The 15,027-nt window shown below is 37.1% G+C and overlaps 1 protein-coding gene across 1 annotated transcript in view; it reads left to right on the top strand.

Moving 5' to 3' along the window:
• LRRC4C (leucine rich repeat containing 4C) overlaps positions 1-15,027 on the top strand; it is a 784,071-nt gene that overhangs the window by 424,217 nt on the left and 344,827 nt on the right. The window contains exon 3 of the mRNA XM_087921389.1: positions 10,800-10,922. The gene's annotated coding sequence lies outside the window, so the exon portion shown is untranslated. The remainder of the gene's footprint in view (positions 1-10,799; positions 10,923-15,027) is intronic.

Below are 15,027 nucleotides of genomic sequence, written 5' to 3'. Positions count from 1 at the left end.
TTTATTTTTTTATTTTATTTATTTTATTTGGTTTGTCAATTGCTTACAAGATAATAGGTACAAGTAAAAACATAGTTATGAATACATGAATACGTATAATAAAAATAAATATATATATAAAAGAAACAATAGGACAGGGACAGTAGGCGCATTAGTGCACTTATGCATGCCCCCTACAGACCTCTTAGGAAAGGTCAATAGTAGACAGTCTAAGGTTAAAGTTTTTGGGGTTTGGGGAAGAAACTACAGATTCAGGTGGAATATTCCAGACATTGACCACTCTGTTGCTGAAGTCATATTTCCTGAAATCAAGTTTGGTGTGATTAACCTTGAGTTTGTATCTATTGTTTGCTCTTGTATTGTTATGGTTGAAGCTGAAGTACTCATTGACAGGTAGGACATTGCAATATATGATTTTATATACTATACTTAGATCGGACCAAAGGCGATGTAGTTCTAGGTTTTCTAGGTCTAGAATTTCAAGTCTGGTGGCATAAGGTATTCTGCAACGAGTAGAGGAGTGGAGAGCTCTTCTTGTGAAATATTTCTGGACTTTCTCAACTGTGTTAATATCAGATACGTAATGTGGGTTCCAGACTGATGAGCTGTATTTGAGTATTGGACTAGCAAATGTTTTGTATGCTCTAGTTAGTAGTGTAATATTATTTTATTTCTGAAAGAGTGGGTCTATGACTTAGGGATTCTCTTTTGGGTTTTTGCTTAAATCACAGGTAGGAGATAATTCATTGGATCCAAAATGCAAAAACCCATAGATTTTCTTATCCTTATCCATGGAAGTAAAATTACATGAGTGCCATGGGTCATTCATTGACTATATGTTGGCTTTTACTTGAATTTAATCTTTAGCCCCTTTACAGCTTGGCAGAAGAACCACATAAATCCCCTTCCCTATATCAATCTAATGTACTTAATCTTACTGGAAAAAGCAAATGATGGTTTTCCATTTTAGGGAGCTTTATTAGGCTGAAGCATGGAGGCACTGCTTTTTCTGCAGCATTGCCATACCTCTGAGATTTCCTTGTAGTGGAAGTTATATTAGCTTGACTTTTCAGAAGTACTTGAAGCTGGAACTCTTCCAGATGGCATTCAAAACTTGATGATTCTGTGTTAAAGGCTTTTTTTTTCTTTTTTAGTTTTTTCTTTTTTAGTTTTTTTCTTGTATGCTTCATGTTTTTTCCAATAGGAACTGGACTATGGATCTTTCAGAGATGTTTAGATTCCTATATAGCTACTGAGAATTCTGCGGAATTATGGCAGTTTAAATTTGAGAAAATAAAGAGGCTATGAAGTCAAATTTGAACCTATCTTCACAAAAAACTTTATCATGGTTGAATTGAGTTAAACAAACACCAAGAGAAAAATAGTTATCTGAGTCTGTAGTTCATTATTGGTTTGTTTTCTCTAAGTTTTCCCAAAGACTATCTGCTTTGTTTTCTTTTGGGAAAACTGTCATTTTGTATATTAGATTAAACTACCACTCCTAAGATAAACTTGAAACATCCATCAAAATGTATCACACTTATCATAAATTATAGATGATAGTTTGCTGATTTTCTATTCATTTGGTCCTGCAGAATAGCTGGGCATTACTGCAGTTTGTGCTCTAAAAATAATATTGATATTTTGACATTGTTAATTCTCTTTAAAATATTGAATATTGTTCAGTTATCAGTGCTTAAATTTTTAAGTATTTATGTGCCTTAAACAACATTATAAACACTAGCCATAATCCAGATAGTTTATTCCATGGACCGGATGCATCATGCACGGCCATGCCTATGCCCAGTTTAGCAAAGAGAAAATATATATCATGTAATGCCACCATGACAATGTGAATTTGACACCCCGGCTTTATTTGCATATAGAAACCCCTGGGATTCCTCCGGGTCTTTCGAAATATGAAATTTTGAAATAGCAATTCAAAACTATTTATCAGTCCCAAAATGAAAAACTAAACTTTGCTTTGATTTTTTTAAAAAAAATGGTATACCAAGTAAAGCGGAAAATAAATGGGATTAGCACAAGTAAATCAAATACAGAAATCAGAAACACCTCAAAATATGTAACAAGTTGAAAACATTTCTGCTATTATGTGCCTTGATCTACAGGAGGTTGAATCTAGGGGTATAGTATTAAATGTGCCTGTGAAATTATCATGGTTACCTAATTGCATATGTGAGCAAAATCCCAATCATGTGAGGATATGATGATGATACATGATACCTGTTAGTGTAGAAAGGCAATTAAAAGCACACTTACAACAAAACCACCTGATGTACAGTACTCTAGCTTAGACTCCAAAAGACTATTTTTAAAAATGTATTCAAATGTTGGAAGAGAAAAGAGCAGATTCATTTCTAGTTATGGTGAATTCCATAATTAGGGTGCAACCACTGGTCACATTGCTCTCACTGCATTGAGAGCCAGTTTGGCCTAGAGCAGGGGTTCCCAACCTGGGGTGCTCGCACCCCCTGAGGGTGCTCGACAATATTCCAGGTAAATAATAGGATATTGGCTATATGTTGGCATTTTTATTTATTATTTATTTTGGGGGGTGCGAGGTTCGAGTGAAATTTCTTTAGGGGTACAGGGCGAAAAAAAGGTTGGGAACCACTGGCCTAGAGGCTAGAAAGCAGGAGACTCTTAGTTCAAGTCCCACTTTATCCTTGAAATTTAATGGGTGATTTGGGGCCAGTCACTATCTCTCAGGCCACTTGTTGTTGTTGTGGGGAAAATAGTAGAAGGGATGTGTATTGGTTATGTTTGCTGCCTTGAATAAAATAAAATTTAAAAAGAAATACAAATTGAATAAAATTCTAAAGGGGTACCTTAAGCAGATCTTCTCTCCAGTAGGATGAACAAACTGATTAGATCAGACAATCCCTTATGTAATCCAGTAAAGTGTAGAATAGAGTTGTTTAAAGCTAATATACAACATTATGTATTGGATCCAGGTGCTTGAAGGAAACTAGTGAAGAAATTGCAAAGTAGGTGTAATATATTTTCTGACTAACAATCAATCCCATCTGTGGCAAAGTATCTTTAGAGGAACCCCTTTGTAGAATGCACTGAAGTGATGTTCCTCAAAATAGCTCTATTTTTCTTGGTCAAAATGATGAGTTCATGTAACACAATTCTTAGTTTATCTGTGAAGCATTTGGTGTCAATATTCATGAAAACCTTATCTAATTAACACTTTTCTCCTTCCTATAAATATCGATGCCACAATCTGTAAATCAAAATCCGTTGGTTTGCTGTCTTTATTGGTACATCTATCTTGATTTATGCTGATAAAATTAAAATCTGCAGAATAGATTAATATCCATAGTTTTCAGAAGCTTAATTGTGGCTTTTAACAGTGTATGCTTTGCTAGGATCAATTTGACATCAAGAAATTAAAATTGAGACCATTGAGAATGGGAGCCACAATTCAAAGGTCCCACTCTCAGTATTTCATAGTTTTCATCCAACTCCATATCTATGTAATGCTGTTAATCCCACATATTTCAAAGCAAAGCAAGCACATGAGTATCCACTTTCACCAGCCCCACATTCATATTATATATATGAAGAGAAAATACAGGATTAAGCACACTTACCAACCAACTTCAGTTTTCCTATAGGACTGCTAATAAAATCTTCCCACAAAGGTCATCTATTAGAGTTTACACTGTTTATTTTCCATATTTAAGCTTTACTCTTTACTCTTTCCAACTCTTCTGTCTCTTGGACAATAAATATTATTCATTGATATCCTCTGATGTTTCAACTATCATTTCTATTCCAGCCTCAGTTTCTTCAGTTTCTTTGCTTGAAAGCTCCAGCTTCACATTATTTAACTGCCAGGCATAAAAAATCAGGAACCAAGGTTGTTCAAATGAGCACAAGTTTATTCCATGCTCTCTCTCTACAAGAAACTGAAGAAATGATCAAGGCAGTTCCAGTGTTTTTTGATGGGGAAGCACTATTTCTGAAAGAGCTGGTCTGTGGTTTTAGGGATTATGCTTAAATCACAGATAAGAGCTAATTCAATGAGTCCTAAATGCAGTGGTAGATATGAGTCAATGGAATTCAAGGAAGGTTGGACTTAGATCTCTTGTGGGCATGAAGGACTCCAAATTAATGTTATTTATTTATTTATTTTGTGAAACAATTATTAGATAACAGGTATGAGTATAACCATGGTTATAAATACATGAAATGGATACGAATAAGAAAAAAAGAAACAATAGGACAGAGACAGAAGGCATGGTTTGGTGCACTTATTCACGCCCCCTACAGACCTCTTAGGAAAGGGGTAAGGTCAATAGTAGACAGTCTAATGTTGAAGATTTTGGGATTTGGGGAAGAAACCACAGTCAGGTAGAGTATTCCAGACACTGACTACTCTGTTGCTGAAGTTGTATTTCCTGCAATCAAATTTGGTGCAGTTTATCTTTAGTTTGTATCTATTTTGTGCTCTTGTATTGTTTTGGTTGAAGCTGAAGTATTCACTGTTAGGTAGGACATTGCAATATATAATTTTCTATACTATAAATATATAAAAAATTTATATACTATGATGCACTTGACCCTCCTTGGGGTCAGCCTGGTCATCTCCTACATCAACTTGCACATTATGATGTCTATTCTTTATTGTTATTTTTACCTGTAACCTATTAGAAATTGCATTCTGGTAGTCTAACAGCACAGATTTGTCACTTAGGACAATAAGAACAGGTAGAATATTCTCTAAAGGGTTGGTAATTGTCTGACCTCTATTGTCTTTTTCTATTTCACCATATAAAAGCAGTCGATCAAAACTAACTAATAGACCTGTATATTTGTGTGAGGCAACTAAAATTCACTTTGACAAGGTGGTTTGCACCTTAGAGGTGATATGATTCTCCTCCTCAAGATGAAAAGACAATGTGATTTGATTTGTCTTATGAAGATGTCTTCTTGTGTTGCCTCACAGCTTTGAATGGCAATAGCAATTTCTACAAAAGGTTTCCATGTATATTTTATGCCTCTACAGAAGTGTCTTCTCGCTATTGGATATCACAGTTGAAGTCTTAGAGGAGAGGCAAAGTAAGGCTACATGGCTTCTTTACTCTTAGAAAAGGTGGAAGAGGTACATTGTTTTGTGAAACAACTTTGAGAAGATGCTGTGCACAAGCTGGATATTTTTCAAGACAAAACCATTGCATTATGGCAGGTTTGCTGCTTGTTGGTAGGTTATCAGCTGAAGGTTAAATAGGTATATGTTAGGCTTCATTCACCTGAAGATGAGAAGGGACAATGATGAAAAATGTCAAAGTTTTCTCATTGCACTCATAGCTGCATAGTTAATAATGGCTGTTTCTTGTATTTTACAGTCTTTATGATGTCAATATGAAGCTTTGCTATCATTGTAGTAAGATAAATGATACTAGGCTTTGATGTAGTATTGAGAAATATGAGTGAAAACCCAAGCACAATTTTACATATCTGGTTTAGGAGTTGAATGTTAAATGAATAAACATGGTACCAAAAATGATGTCCCTGGGGAAAGGGAAAGTGATACTTTAATGCTGTTTTTCACTAGCTTCTAAAATAATTAGAAATAAAACAATTAGCTGTTTCACTGCAATCTGTTTTGAAATTTCTTCAGTTTCTCCTTCAGAGCTTATGCTATCAGGAGAAGCTGAGACGACTCTTCTACTGTAACACTTGCTGAACAGTTTAAACAAGGATCCACGAGCCGCAGCCTACTACCACACTGTGGTCTATTTGGAACTGGGCCATGTGAAAGGAGGCCTGGTGCACATGTGCATGTGCATGAGTGGTGGGCAGGCATGTATGTGCATCAGAGGTGGTATTCAGCAGATTCTGACCAGTTCTGGAGAACTGGTAGAGGAAATTTTGAGTAGTTCGGAGAATTGGCAAATACCATTTCTGACTGGAGATTCTCAGTATCCTTCCCCTGCCAGGCCCACCAAGCCATGCCCACAGAACCAGTAGTAAAAAAAATTGAATCCCACCACTGATGTGCATGCATGTGAAGCTCTATTTGCAGTTGAGCTGTATATGCATGCATGTGCATGCCAGGCCACTGCTGATGTAAGTGGAGCTGCATGCATGCACACTGGGATGCTGCTTGCACAATCCAGTTCTCCTGTCCCTCCCACCATCCAGGCCACTGGTTTACAGATTTGAGCAATACTGACACTTGTATTAGAGATGGTCAGCCCCAAGTATCCAAAAGATTTGGAAAACAGATGAGGAGGAAGTGAGCAACAGACATAAGTGATGTCAGGTCACCTCTGATCTCTAGTTGTTCACAGGAAATCTGGCTGGCAGGAGCAGTGAAGGAAGGCGATGAAGAGAGTATAATGCTTCTTTGTCTCCATGTACCTGCTGGCTAAGATCTTTGGGAAGTGGATGTTCAGAAGACTAAATTGGTACATTTTGGGTAAATGAATAAATATAAGAATTGGTTAAAATATATAGATAGGTAGACAGATATGGGAGGAGGGGAGGAAGGGAGTGAACTAGCAGCCATAATTTTTCCAGCCTCATCCATGTGAAGGTTATCCAATGTTGGTGGCTTCAGCAAATGTCTTGAAATTGCTTGTAATGCATAGGGAAACTAGCCAGCCAACCCACCTAATGCCTCCTTGGCAAAGCTTTAATAAGATGTATAATCCTTAGAATGTTTTGCTATGAAGAAGTTAGAGAGTATAAAACCAACAAGGATGTAAAAATGCACAAAAATATGAATATGCCACTTCAGATACATGGATTTTCATTTTCATGCCAATTTAGACTATCAGCTATTCAGACTATCAGCTCGGTAGTGATGGAAAAAGTGGACCCCCTTGCAATGGGAAAGTAACACACAAACAATCTATAACTAAGTTTCCAATTCTGATGCAGTTCCACAACTTTATCTTTCTGGCAGAAGGATGAGAAACAATGTTCCTGTTTCTACAGAAATAAGATCATGATCACTGACCATCACAAAAGAGGATAGCAGCCAGTTGCAAAAAGAGGAATGAGTCAAATTAAAGACTACCACTTACAGTACACTTCATTCTTCACATGTGTTTCAACTCAGGCTGGAAAGGATGGCCAGAGCTCTTTTCCTCAGTTTAAATTGTAAACCTGAATTTTCACATTCTGAAAATAATGAATTTATTCAGTTAAATATAATGCATTGTTCTAAGCCTGGAATGTAAAGCCTCTGCTGGAAAATTTGCACGGTTGCCCCAGATGGTGGTGATCTTCTAAATTATTTGCAATGGAGTCTTTTCCCTACAATATTGTGGATTTGGGCTATATGACATTTTGTTCTTTCTTTTTTAAACAAGAAATTTTGAGATGTGAAGATTGTTTATAGCAATCCAGTTAGCAGGTTGAACATATCTGTGCTTAATATAAAGGGAAAGTGGGGAAGGAAGGAAGGAAGGAAGGAAGGATGTCTATGATTCTTGAAACATGATTAATATTAATCTCTGTGGCAGAGCAAGCAAAAAAGATGAGGCCTGGCAAAATTCATTTTGAGACATCAAAACTGATAAAGCAGAAAATACATGCTGGTGAACGATGATATCCTTTTGTCAATCTGTCAATATATGTACCCGATGACAATCTAAAATGAAAGGATCACCAAATAAACTGAAATGGTTGCTAGGAGTGATTAAAGCATAATGGATGGTGATATTTTGAGGTTTATTTTATTTAAGCACATATATGCTTCTGATGGAATGTGGCTCATTTCCTTTCTTTTTAGGTATCTACTGAATGAGAAATATTATAATAGCACAGCCAGAAGCTTAGATTGAAATCAGTTGTATATGTCTACTTGTTCTTTGATCTTTGACCTCTTCTCTGCATAGAGGGGCATCTTTGGAGCAGAGGAAATACTCTTTTTCCCTTCTTCCATTATTCAGTTGTTGCTGACCTACGGATTCCCTTGAAGATACCCTGTTCACATTCACCTGAATGCATACCAAGGTCAATGTTTCTCAACTTTTAAGATGTGTGGACTAACTCCCAGAATCTCTGGGGAAGCATGTTGACTGAAATATTCTGGGAGTTAAAGTTCATGCATCTTAAAACTTGTTGGAAAGTCTGACTTAGTTCTTATCACATGCAGCTACTTACACCTCTGCATTGGCTACTAAGCTTTATTATCATCTGACTTCCAGCCTGCTTGCCAGCTTACTTCCTTGCTAAAATTGATGGTTCATTTATGAAATTGATGTGTTTGTCAAATAAAAAGGAGTCAGTCTATATCTAATCATGGTTTGAGTACTTCTATTGACATTGATAGTGCTTAAGCAAACCATGAGTTCAGTATTAAAAAAAAAAATAGCAGATATCTGAAGAAAACTTGGTAGCATCCCTTTTGCTGTATCTTCAAAAATTATGTAAGTTGACTTCCAGTGGCTTTCTTGATGACGGATCAGAGACCGTGATTGTGCACATATTTGATCCATGCTTACCCTGTTGGAGGGGTCCTTAAAGGACCGGATCCCTCTGACCAAACTCGTAGGGGTGGGGGGAAGAGGGGGAGACCACCACTGGGTTGAGGGGAGCCGCATCTCCCTTCCTGGCTTGGCAAACTCCCCTAGAAGACAGGGCAGTGGCAGTCTTTAATAGGTGCCCTGAAGACAGGAAGCTGCCAGGACACAAGTTTGTGCTGGAGAGAGAAAGTGATGAGCAGTGTGTAACTGGATAAAAGACTTTGAACATTCTTTTAGATAACCTTGAAAAGCAGAAAGAAAGAGCCCTTGTTTGGAAGAGTGGTCAGCAAACATTTTTAAGCAACCGCCAATGGGAATCTCGTTGTGGTCGTTACTTGGACCTGCGGAAGGGCCTAGATCCTGTTCCTCGAAATTGTCTCCTAGGATGGAGTCCCCTTCTATATCGGTCCCCAGGTTCAATTCTATCTGTCTGTTGTCTGAATCCAGGCTGTCTTTGAAATCTTGGATAGTAGGGTTGGTAGAAGGGGCAATGATTGATGAAAAAGAGAGGGAAGAATGTTCTTTTTGGTTCTGGTTTCAACTAGGAGGGGATCAAGCGCACTGCCAAATAGTTTGTTCTCCGAGATGGGAGCTGAGGAAAGCCACCACTTGTGCTTGACATCTGCCTGCCAATGCCTGACCCAAAGTAACCCTCTAGCCGCAATTTGGGAAGCAATGGCCCTAACGGAAAATTTAACTACATTGAAGGTAGCGTCTGCTGAAAACTCTGCAGTGGTGATTAATTTAGCCACATCTTGATGTGCCCTAATGTTTGAGGCTGGAATGATATGCCTCAGGTGATGGAGCCATCTGAGAGTTGATCTGGTGAAAAAGGAGGCAGCTGTGGCCGCTCTGATGGCCCATGCATCCAAGACGTGTGCCCTGCGAAGGGCTAGTTCTGCCCTCTTTTCCTCAGGCTTGAGAGCCTCTTCAGCTTCACTTGAGATGGCTAAGGAAGATGCAAGTGCAATGATAGGCTCGTCCACTTCTGAAGTGTTTAGAAATTTAGAGAACTTAGGTGCCAAATTATAGTATTTTTTATCATGTCCTGTGGGAGCGGGATATGAGGCTGGTGCAGCCCATTGTATTTGCACTAAATTGGAAAACATGTGTGGCACAGGGATAACCTCTGCCTCAATGATTGGTTGAGAGAATATGAGATCCTCTGCTTCCCCTGGAGTATTTGGTGGGGGAGGGGAACCTGTATTATCCAGCTGTGCGGTGTTCTTGGCCTTAAACAGCAGGGATCTAAATAATTGTAGGCGGAATAATCCTGTAAATATGGGGAGGTCAGGTCAGCGGCCTTCATCGTCAGACATCCCCCTTTCTAACAGATCCACCTCTGACAATACCTGGTCAATGGTGTGTACCGACCCCTCCTCCATTTGACCCATTGGATCCCCTTGATCTCCCATATCCTGTGTGTACTGAAGGTCTCTGACAGTGGGCAGTGATAGTTTGGTGGGGGGGTACCTGATGATATATATATATATATATATATATATATATTCTTAAGTTTTTGCGGGTACTTACATGTATGGTATTCAGCTTTGTTCAGGTATTTGTAGTTGTGCTTTTAAAGTTGTAGCAATGTTTCAGCAGAATCTCATCTGCCATCATCAGGCTTCTGTATTGGGTTCGTCTTCCGATTTTACACAGGAGAAAACCCGAATAACCAAAGTTCCATATGTATATATATTTATATGTTTTCTGAGGTTTTCGTGGGTATTTGTATGTGGATCTTTGGTTATTTGGGTTTTCTCCCGTGTAAAATTGGAAGTATCTAGGCGATGTTTCGATGAAGTCTCATTCATCATCTTCAGACTTGTGTCTTCGGCTTTGTGCTTCTCGGAGTAATGTGAGCTTGCAGCTGCTTCTTCCTTTTAACTGCTAGTTGCATTTTACAGCACTGTCTGGGTGGTTTGCAATGATTTGCATATCCCACCCAACAACTGGGTCCTCATTTTATCAACCACAGAAGGATGGAAATTTGAGTCAACGTTGAGCTCTGTCAGGACTGAACTCCAGGCTGTGGCCAGAGTTTGCCTGCAATACAGCATTCTAACCACTGCGACAAAGGCCAAATTGACTAGGATTCTTTTAAAAAAATTAATTTACCAAGTTGTATTGAACAGTGGGTAGATTTTAATAAATACTGAGATGAAAGATTCCCTTATTGGTCTTCATCTTGCAATAGATTGCTTGAAGATGATGATGATATACACATATAAGAGAAAAAATGTTTTAAATGATTGATAATGTACCTTTTCTCTTTTCTGAATCCCTCAGGAAAGAAAGAAAGAAAGAAAATTCTATGCAAAATTTTGATAGAGACATATAGAAAATACCAGAAACAGAACAAATGGAATTATTTCCGGAAATTTGAGAAGTCCAATGAAAAATCCAATAAAGGTAATCAGATATATACATATATATTTCAATATAACATTCTCTGGATGTTCTCTTACTAGACCATAAGCTTTGATGAAGCATTAGTACAGTTCCTACTAATCTATGACATTTGTTTCAGGTTTATGAAGAAGAGAAGAATACGTTCTAAATAAGGCTATTCTGATGGTGATTTATTTCTGATGAATTTATATTAGACTCAGTTTTGGATTTTGGATGGCAAAGTTGAAATAGCAATAGATCTGGCTTGTCTGTATGACTCTTATAGATGTGTCTGACTTTGTTGACAGCTTTCCATGTTCTCAAAGTTAGTGCCAATTGTGACATTATTGTGGAACATAATGTTTTGGGAAACTATTTTTTTTTCTTTATGTGCTCTACAGTTAGCTGTAGCAGCTTGAAAATGTTGTGATGCTTTATATTGTCCTGGAATCGATTTTGCTACATTCTTATCAGAGCCATGAGAAATATTCAAAATCATTTTTCTAAAATACTGTATCCGCATTATAATTTTCTCATTAGAATAATCAACATTCAGAACCTGTAAAACTAATTTATCCACTGGGATGAAAAGCTTATATTTCAGTCTGTGTAAACCACGACTTATTCTGAATAGACTAACTAAATTCTTTGAATCATTTCCGTCTGGCATCTGGCCCAGCTATAGGCAGAAACAATTTTAGTTAGTAGGAATTCATCTCTGTCAATCCTCCCACACCTCTCATTGCATTTAGACTCTCTGCAGCAATTGATTTTAATTTTCTTATAGAAACTGGAAAATTGAAATGCCTTCTTAGCAAGACACAATATTGCTGAGTCCTCTTTGGACACAATGCCCAGAGGATCCTGTTATCTGCTTGTTTACTAAATGAAAACTGAAGTGAAGAAAATTACAGGCTTTTATGCTGCAACCTATATTATTTACCATTTATTCTGAAGTCTTTGAAGATAAATCAATCAATCAAAATAGAGCTGGAAGAGACCTTGGAGGTCTTCTACTCCAACTCCCTGCTCAAGCAGGAGACCCTATTCCATTTCAGATAGGTAGTTGTCCAGTCTTTTCTTAAAAATGTCCATTGATGAAGCACCTACAACTTCTGAAGTCAAGTTGTTCCAATGGTTAATTGTTCTCACTGTTAGGAAGTTTCTCCTTAATTGCAGGTTGCCTTTGTCTTTGATTAGTCCCATCCATTGCTTCTTGTCTTGCCTTCTAGTGCTTTGGAAAATAAGTTGTCTCCTTTGTGGCATCCCCTCAAATACTGCAATACTGCTATCATGTCACTCCTAATCCTTTTTTTCTCTAGAGTGATCATACCCAATTCCTGCAGCTGTTTTTCATATGTTTTTGTCTCCAGGCCTTTAATCATCTTAGTTGCTCTTCTTTGCATTTTTTTTCAAAGTCTCAACATCTTTTTTATAATATGGTGACCAAAATTGGATGCAGTATTCTAGGTGTGGTCTTGCTCAGGCTTTATAAAGTGTTACTAATACTTCACAAGTTTACATGAGTTTGATTCTATGTCTCTGTTTATACAACAAGGAATTTATTAGCTTTTTTGGTTGCTACAGCACACTGCCAGCTCATGTTTAAATGATAGTCTGGGACAATCAAATGATGACTAGGACTTCAAGGTCTCTCTCTCAGTTATTGTTTTTGAGCCAGGTTTCACCTAATCTGTACCTGTACTTTTGGTTTTTTCTGACTAGGTGTAAATCTTGCTTTTCTCCACATAAATTTCATTTTATTGTATAAGACCCATTGTTCAAGTTGGTTGAGGTCTTTTTGGATCCTGAGCTTGTCTTCTTGGGTGTTGGCTATTCTTGCCAGCTTCGTGTCTCTCTCGTCTCTTGATGAGTTCTCCTTCTTTTCCTTCATCTACATCATTTATGAAGATTTTGAAGACTACTGGGCCCAATATTTGATATTTGTGCTTTATCAGGAGATGTCATGAACAACTGATGATCCTCAACTCTGTATTCAATATTTTTTAAAACTATGATACGTTTCTCTTCTAAATAACTTTCCAAGGGTGATGATTTTCTGCAGTGCAATTGGTTGAAATGTTACTTTCGGCATAGGTCAGTTTACTTATAATATTATACATATAGTATAGTTTATTTATAGTACTATACTGTGATTGTTACAGTATTATAACTCATATAAACAATTTCCACTATTTTGAATGGAGAAGTCATTCAAAAATAGTGCATTTTTTATTATTTTTAAGAATTTGAGATTTTTTTTTTCTATGTTCTTTATTTGTATGAAATTATTTGAACCTTACAGGTTAATCAATTAACAAAAAGAAATAAGGCATATGACATTTATCAGAGGCATTTATCTATTTTAATGAGAAAGTGAACCCACATATGTACTGTATAATTGTATCTTGTAGATCAGGAGTCCCCAACACCGGTACGCAGACCAATACTGGTCCTCAGCCTGTTGGGAACCAAGCCATGTAAGTGGTGGACAAGTGATGTGTGAATCTTCATTTGTGCAAGTGACATATGTGCACATAAAACCATCCCCTCCTCTCCTGTCGCCATCATCGCTGCCAGTCTATGAAGTTGGAAAGATTGGGGACCGCTGCTGTAGATACAATATTTATTTTTATTTATTTATTTGATTTGTCAATTGCTTACAAAATAATAGGTATAAGTATAAACATGAATAAGAATACAGAAAATAATAGGTATTTTCTGTATTCTTATTCATGTTTATACTTATACCTATTATAATTAAATGGGGACAATAGGACAGGGACAGGAGGCACAATGGTGCACTTATGCATGCCCCTTACAGACCTCTTAGGAATGGGGTGAGGTCAATAGTGGATAGTTTGAGGTTAAAGGAGTGGGGTTTTGAGGATGTAACTACAGAGTCAGGTAGTACATTCTAGGCATTGACCACTCTGTTGCTGAAGTCGTACTTTCTGCAATCAAGTTTGGAGCAGTTAACATTGAGTTTGTATCTGTTGTGTGCTCTTGTATTGTTGCGGTTGAAGTTGAAGTAGTCATTGACTGGTAGGACATTGTAGCAGATAATTTTGTGTACTACACTTAAGTTCAACCATAGACGGCGTGGTTCATGATTGTCCAAGCCCAAAATTTCAAGTCGGGTGATATAGGGTATTCTGATGTGAGCAGTGGAGTGTAGTACTCTTCTCATGAAATACTTCTGGACTCGCTCAATTGTATCAATGTCTGATATACAGTGCAGATTCCAGACAGATGAGCTGTATTCGAGTATTGGTCTAGCAAAGGTTTTGTATGCCCTAGTTAGCAATTCAATATTTCCAGAGGAGATATATATATCTTGAGTTCCATGATGTTATGGAACCAGCCTGGTATAATGATGAAGATGCACCCTGGAACCAGGACACTGATTTCTGACCCTCCCTTGAGTATGAAAACTGGTTGGGTGACAGCCCAAAATAATAGAATATAATCTATCCTTTCTTCTCACAGATGTCACTATGCCTTTCATATTAAAAGTTTTGTGGCAATTGGACCATAAAGAGGTTGGGCAAATTTAATTTTAGGATATATAAGACATCTATTCTTTCTAGCAAGTTTCAGAAACACCAAATGAAAAAAAAAAAGACGAGTCATAGATTAAAGACCTTACTTTTAGGCATTTACTTTGTACATTTCATGCTTTGATTTCATATCAGTGATAGTATGCTTCTTCCTGAAATTTCACTTTAGAAAGTACATTGAAGAAATAATGTTGTAAATTATCTTTCTAAAATAATCTAGCTTCAATACATTCATTCTTAATTATTAACATTAGCAGGCTGAGTTTGAATATGATATAATGATATCAGGGGTACTTCATCCTTGTCCTTGAGTCCATCTGCTACATTACAATTCCCCCTTCCAAAGTCTGATTATTTTCTAAATTATTTCAGATATATAGCCCTGACTTTCAATCCAACAAGGACATCCAAGGTACATGAATTACTGATAGTGCTTTTCAAGTGTTTTTTCTTTTTTTCTTTTCAGGTATTAAGTTTCCAAGCCTCTGCATTCAATGCTAAATTTGGATTACTTTATTCAAAGTAATTTGCATGAGTATCAAGGATTTAAAAAAAAAAAACAGTAT

The sequence above is a fragment of the Pseudonaja textilis genome, chromosome 1 (genome assembly GCF_049901715.1).
Source record: "Pseudonaja textilis isolate UNSWEBS1 chromosome 1, rPseTex1.2, whole genome shotgun sequence".
Classification (NCBI taxonomy): Eukaryota; Metazoa; Chordata; class Lepidosauria; order Squamata; family Elapidae; genus Pseudonaja; species Pseudonaja textilis.
Note: the sequence above shows the minus strand (reverse complement) of the source record. Positions and strands in the feature narration are given on the sequence as shown.